At 50.1% G+C, this 6,822-nt stretch overlaps 1 long non-coding RNA gene across 1 annotated transcript; it reads left to right on the top strand.

Moving 5' to 3' along the window:
* Window positions 1-1,223: 1,223 nt before the first annotated feature.
* Window positions 1,224-5,827, top strand: LOC123494743 (uncharacterized). The gene is made up of 3 exons (XR_012189636.1): window positions 1,224-1,528; window positions 2,745-2,839; window positions 5,431-5,827. It is a non-coding gene; the product is annotated as an uncharacterized lncRNA (long non-coding RNA).
* Window positions 5,828-6,822: the final 995 nt, after the last annotated feature.

Below are 6,822 nucleotides of genomic sequence, written 5' to 3'. Positions count from 1 at the left end.
GACGGCGCGGAGGCCGTGGCACGGCCGGCGCGGCCATGCGGCGACGGCGTGCGGGTGCGCTGGGCGTGGGGCGTGACGCCGAGGCAGGGCAGCCGGGCGTGGGGTGCGGCCGGGGTAGCCGGCGTGGAAGCCGTAGCCTGGGGTGCGGCGCAGCGCACGACCGAGCGTGGACGGGACGACGAGGGCGGGCGTCGGTGACAGCGGCGCAAGCCATTCCGCTGGTGGAAGAGCGGGTGGGGGCGGAGCCCCGTATGCAGGCGCGCATACGGTTGTATGCAGCGCGAGCGGCGGCGTCAAGGCCGCGTCCAGAGGCATGCTGCGCGCCCCGGATGGTGTCTCCGACGGCGTGGCGCGGACGGCCGGGAGGCAGCCGGGCGGCGGGGCGCGAGGCCCGCGCGGCGCGGGCACGGCCGGCGCTGGAGCCAGGGGGGTTGCGGCGAGGGCGGGCGCCATGGCTAGCGAGTTGGTTGGCTTTCTCGCTCTTGGCAGAGCAAAGTGCATGATAACGTGTTAGAAGAGTAATCGAGAGAGAATCGAGAATGACAACAAATGATTCCAGTATCCTTTATTAATCATGAATATACACTTGTATACGAGGGGAACGGACGCGTCCATGAGACGCAACGGTTCAATGAGGCGCCTCCTCAGGAGGCAACTGCCGGTATGAGAAGCGGAGATTTTCCCTTAATAACCATTGGGTTATTATTTTCAACATTTGGAACCGCCAGCACGGAGAGATGGGAGCAGGGATTATACCTAATAACCGTAAGGGTTATTAGACTGCTCACAGTGGGGAGTAACATAGAGTAGTAACTTGCCGATGTTACTAGTCTATGTTACTACCTCCATAGTGGGTAATAACATATGAGTGGTATCATGAAAGAGTTCATTTATTAGGTTATAGACTCATTATGTCTTGAAATGTGTGATGTTACAGTAACTAGCTAAGTTACCACAAATCCCTCTCTCCTTATTAATTAGCTGCCACATAAGCAATCTTATATTAAAATGTGTGATGTTACTAGTCAAGTTACTCCCATTGTGACTAGTCTTACCCAAACGCTGTCTAACGAGTGTGCGCGATCTAGCACTCTCGAGTGGCCAAACGCCAGCCGTCCATCACGCGACATGATCCTGCCACGTGGTGGACAGATCCGACACGGGAGGGGGAGAGAGCGGTGGCGTTTTGTCGTGTTTTACGTTTCCAACCGGCCTGTCGTCTCGCACGCATTCGCCCCCTCCTCTCCTCACACCCACCTCCTCAGCAGCAGGTCGAGAGAAATCCCTAGGTCGTCGGCGACCGCAGCCGGCGAGAGAACAAACGGCGGCGAAAAATCACGGGGGCAGCCCGCACAGGCGAGGAGGTCGACCACATCGCTCCGCGCGGAGGCGAAGCACCACCAGTTTCGATTGAGAGGGCGACCGCGCGGCCAGTGAAGGGGAGGGAGAAGGTACAGGCGGACAAATCGGCGACGCGAAGACGACGAGGGCGCGGCGAGCTGCTTCATCCCCGTCGGGAAGAGAGTACGTAAGTCACTCGCCCTAGTCCTCCATTTTCCCCCAATTTTCGCGAACTAGGGGGGAGGTGTTTCGCTGACACGGCGGCGTCATCTACATGGATGAGCGGGGGGAGGGGGAGGACGGGGACGGCGGGGATGCCGGCAGAGGAGTAAGGATACGGGGAATCGATGCCCCGGCAAGCCCGTGCGCAGAATACCAACCAAAACCGATTTTCGATTTTGATATCAAACAGTAGCAAGCAGAGAGGAATTTTCTTGCGTGATTTTTTGTGTAGTGCATCGCAAGCAAGGAATCGATCCCAGGTGCTTTGTACGCTGTAGGTTTGTTTTCCACCAATAGGTAGGCAAATGTCAGGTTACACTGGGCAATTGTTTGCAGATTTTGCGTGCAAATCTGTAGCAATTCACAGGCAAGTTTAGTTTTACAGGCAATGTTTCTCACTTCACTTTTTACAGCGTAGTGTTTCCAGGTTTTTCCTACCCCATCCCTGATGACCCCAAGCACATTTTTGTAGGCAATGTTAGCACCTACAGTGGGCACTTTTGTAGCATATTCTTTCCTCCAGAATTAGGCAATGCTACTACTTACAGTCGTCAATTCAGTGCCAAGCCGGGCAATGTGGCTCTGTTTTGCGGTTCATGTTCAGCAGGTTGTGGGGCAAGTTTACAGTGGGCATGTTTCTCTGTCGCAGTGGATCCCTTTTTCGAGCTGATGCACCAGAGACTATTTACAGTGGGCAAATTTCTCTATCGCGGTTGATGTTAAGTAGGTTATGGCAAGCCGGGAACAGAGATATTAACGTGGCTCTCCCCGCACGGCACAAACGAGAGAAGGGAAGTGGTATGGAGAGTGGATATAACGTTGCCAGAAATATACCTACATGTTTTAGTGGTTTGCTGTTTTTTGATGTATGTACATGCAGGCTTTTTGAGTTAAGAATTTTGCTCTGAACGTACTATATTTCTTCAGAGTATCGTTTATTGCTCCCTGAAATGTTAGCATTTTTTGGCACAATGCTTGAGCAGATAGCAAGCACTGCATAGTCTCTAGAGCCAAATTACTGCTCCATTTTTGAGCAGATAGCAGAGTGCATCTTTTATACATGTCGATTACTTATGTATATTGCATGTGCTTTTGTTAGATTTTTTCCCTGTGGAAATAAATGAGAAACTGGTTCAGTGTAGAAGTCATGAAATAATCCATTCTTTTTTGCTTCTCTGCAGGCAACAGAAATAGTGAAAACTAGCCAAGCACAACTTTCCCACCATCCCTGGCATGGCAGTTTTTAAGATGGAGGACTCCCCAGATCAATACGATGGCAAGCTACTGACTACACATTTTTTTGGTTTTCTTTATTTTTTTCACAACATTATTACATGCCTTAGGTAGAGAATCAGGCAAAAAACCCTGCAAACTAGATCAGCACGGAATTTATTCAGAACCCGTCCTATTCAGAATTAGGCAATCTCACACGTTTTTAAATGCTAAACGAGCCTGGAACCTATCCCGTTCAGAATCAGGCAATCCCACCCATTCAATCCAAAGTCGCCTTAAACTATATACACTTTTGAAACCGCCTAACCCATCCAACCAACTCGCACCACAACCGGTGCTAGGTCACCTAACCCACCAATTTTTCTCACCTACAACAACACACACCCTACAAAATCGGCTAAGCCGACCATCCAACTAGCGCACTCTTAGGTGCTACGACGCCTAGCCATCGAACCTTATCATCTACAACACCACACACCTTTTACGCAAAACCGCCTAAGCCTGTCTAGCCAACTCGTCCACCCCCCGACACTATGTCGCACAGCCCATCGACCCTAATCGCCTACATACACGACACACCTTTTTTGCAAGACCTTCTAACCTCGTCCAACCAACTCGCCCACCCCTTCGTGCTAGGTCGCCAAGCCCATCGACCCTAATCGCCTACAACACCACACAACCATTTTGCAAAACCGCCTAAGCCTGTTCAACCAACTTGCCCACCCCGACGCTATGTCGCCTAGCCCATCGACCATAATCGCCTACAAACACCACAACACCTTTTTGCAAAATCGCCTAATCCCGTCCAACCAACTCGCCCACCCCTCTTGGTGCTATGTCGCCTAGCCCATCGACCATAATTGCTTACCACACCACACCCCTCTATTTTTTGCAGAAATTGCCTAAGCCCGTCCATCCAATTCGCCCAGTGCTATGTTGCCTAGCCCATCGACCATAATCGCCGACCACACCACACCCCTCTATTTTTTGCAGAAATCGCCTTAGCCGATCCAACCAACTCGTCCACCCTTAATGTTATGTCGCCTAGCCCATCGATCCTACTCGCCTACATACACCACACCCCTCTCTTTTGCAGAAATAGCCTAAGCCGGCCAACCAACTCGCCCACCCCTGGTGCCAGGCCGCATAACCCATTGACCCTAATCCCTAATCGCCTACATACACCACACCCCTCTCTTTTGCCGGCCAACCAACTCGCCCATCTCCCGGTGCGAGGTCGCATAGCCCATCGACCCTAACCGCCTACATACACCACACCCCTCTCTTTTGCAGAAATCGCCTAAGCCCGTCCAACCAACTCGCCCATCCCCCGGTGCCAGGTCGCATAGCCCATCGACCCTAACCGCCTACATACACCACACCCCTCTCTTTTGCAGAAATCGCCTAAGCCCGTCCAACAAACTCGCCCACCCTTGATGCTATGTCGCCTAGCCCATCGACCCTACTCGCCTACATACACCACACCCCTCTCTTTTGCAGAAATAGCCTAAGCCGGCCAACCAACTCGCCCACCCCCGGTGCCAGGCCGCATAACCCATTGACCCTAATCGCCTACATACACCACACCCCTCTCTTTTGCAGAAATCACCTAAGCCCGGCCAACCAACTCGCCCATCCCCCGGTGCCAGGTCGCATAGCCCATCGACCCTAGCCGCCTACATACACCACACCCCTCTCTTTTGCAGAAATCGCCTAAGCCCGTCCAACCAACTCGCCCACCCTCGATGCTATGTCGCCTGGCCCATCGACCCTACTCGCCTACATACACCACACCCCTCTCTTTTGTAGAAATTTCCTAAGGTCGATCAACCAACTCGCCCACACGCCTAGTGCTACGACGCCTAGCCCATTTGACCCTACTCACCTAGATACACCACACACCTCTATTTTGTGCAAAACCGCCTAAGCTGACCAACCAAATCGCCCACACGCCTGGTGCTAGGTCGCCTAGCCCGTCAACCCCAATCGACTACAACACCACACACCTCTATTTTTGCAAAATCGCCTAACCCCGTCCAACCAACTTGCCAACCCCCAGGTGCTATGTCGCCTAGCCCATCTACCATGATCTCCTACAACACCACACCCCTCTATTTTTTTTTGCAGAAATCGCCTAAGCCTGTCCAACCAACTCGCCCACCCCCGGGTGCTATGTCGCATAGCCCATCGACCCTACTCATCCACATGTCCGGTGCTATGTCGCATAGCTCATTGAGATCAATGCCAGCCATCTGCACATTTTAGAAGACCAAAATAGGGGGCAAGGAATTAATACGTAAGCGACATAATGTAAATGAAACACTTTTAGCATTCCCCCCCCCCCCCCCCCCCCCCCCCCCTTCCATCATGCAAGCAAAACTGAATGAACAAGGGCAATTTTTTTCATAATTCACCAAAACACACCAAACTCAATGAGCAGCCTTTTGTAGGGTTTGCAGGAATCTTTTTCTAGTACTGGTTTCTCAGGCTTTTTTCCTGGATACTTGTTTTAGTAGGCAACTAGACTTTACTACTAGCTTTTTTTGTAAGCAACTCAATAGTTTTTTGACTAGTTTTTCCTGTACACTGATTAGTAACACAAATGTGCTTTTTTTTGTTTCTTTTTGCTTACAGAAGCAAGGTGCAATACAATAGACAAGATGCAATTCAAGAGCCAAGAGTCAGCAGCTTTTATTATCTAGCATCCAAGTTATACATGTGTAAAGGGGGAGGCAAGAACAGGGACAAGAATCAAGCCAGGTTCTGAAACACTTAGGTACAGGGGCAATTTTTGCAAGTAGTATATCAGGGGGGGGTAGGTATAGAGAGGGAAATCCACTAGTTCTAGAATTAAAAGAAGTTCATAAACATTGGAACAACTTTGTTTACCTTTTGCTGTTCACTGGGAGAAATTTGCCCAGCTCTGGCAATTGAATTGCCCTCGATCTCCAGAATTTTTGCCTGGTCAGCACGAAAGAGTTGCAGACACAATTGTGTTTTCCAGAATTTCCCCCAGGATTTTTCGCTTTGATTTTTGGCCTTTTTTACTCTGTTTTTCGCAGTGGGAGGGGAGGTCCCCAACGCTAGGCCATGGCGTCCAGCGGCGGCTGGGGATGGAAACAAGAAGTTGCATATCTGCGCTTGTGGGACGTAGGGTTTTTCTTGTGGTGGGTGAGTGGGGGAGGGGAAAGATCACGTGAGGCAGATCGGTCGCTGCTTGTTGGGACGTGGAAACGAGGGGGAGGTGGGCCTGCCTTTTTAGCACATGGGTGGGGACCGACAGGATTGACTTTCCTAATATGGCGGCCGCGACATCCACCCGCATAGCGCGCGGGCGCTGCGTAGCAGCGTCCGGGTTATTATTTAACATTAACCACCACATGAAGCCATTTTTATCTCTTGCACATCGTGAGCAGGTGGAATATGATTTAACATTAACCACCACATGAAGCCATTTTTATCTCCCACGATCTACATACTAAAAATATAGCAAACATCCTGGCAATTAGATTATAAATCAGAACAACGAAGACACTGGAGTATATACTGCCAATCAAACTCAATTATCAACAAAATCGAGCCAACTAATTTAAATGGGCAAAAAGGGATTTCTTTTTTTTTTGCGGGTGAGGCAAAAAAGGATTTGATTATGGTAACCAATCCGAACACAAGGTAATGGTGGCTCCCTGCTTGAGGTTGGTGAAACATTGGGCATGCCATTTATACGGCCATCTCCATCTACAAGGGAGAACGACAACGACAAGACGACCACCAAGAAAGTCAATGTGTGACTGGGATATGGAGGATACTTCTTCCCAGAAACAATATGGTGGGTACCAGACACAACAAATAAATGAAAAAAAATAGAAGCTACCATTGAACAAAAAAAATCTCGTCCTAACTTCTGTGATAACAAGTTCAGTTTGAATGTGAAATTTTAGCCGACGACAGTAAGAAACATTAATATGAACAGCTGAGGAACATATCCCTCCAGAAATGTCATCAAATAAGATTACTAAAATGATT

This window comes from Aegilops tauschii, chromosome 7, assembly GCF_002575655.3.
Source record: "Aegilops tauschii subsp. strangulata cultivar AL8/78 chromosome 7, Aet v6.0, whole genome shotgun sequence".
NCBI classification, from domain to species: domain Eukaryota; kingdom Viridiplantae; phylum Streptophyta; class Magnoliopsida; order Poales; family Poaceae; genus Aegilops; species Aegilops tauschii.
This window is presented reverse-complemented; position numbering and strand designations above follow the sequence as displayed.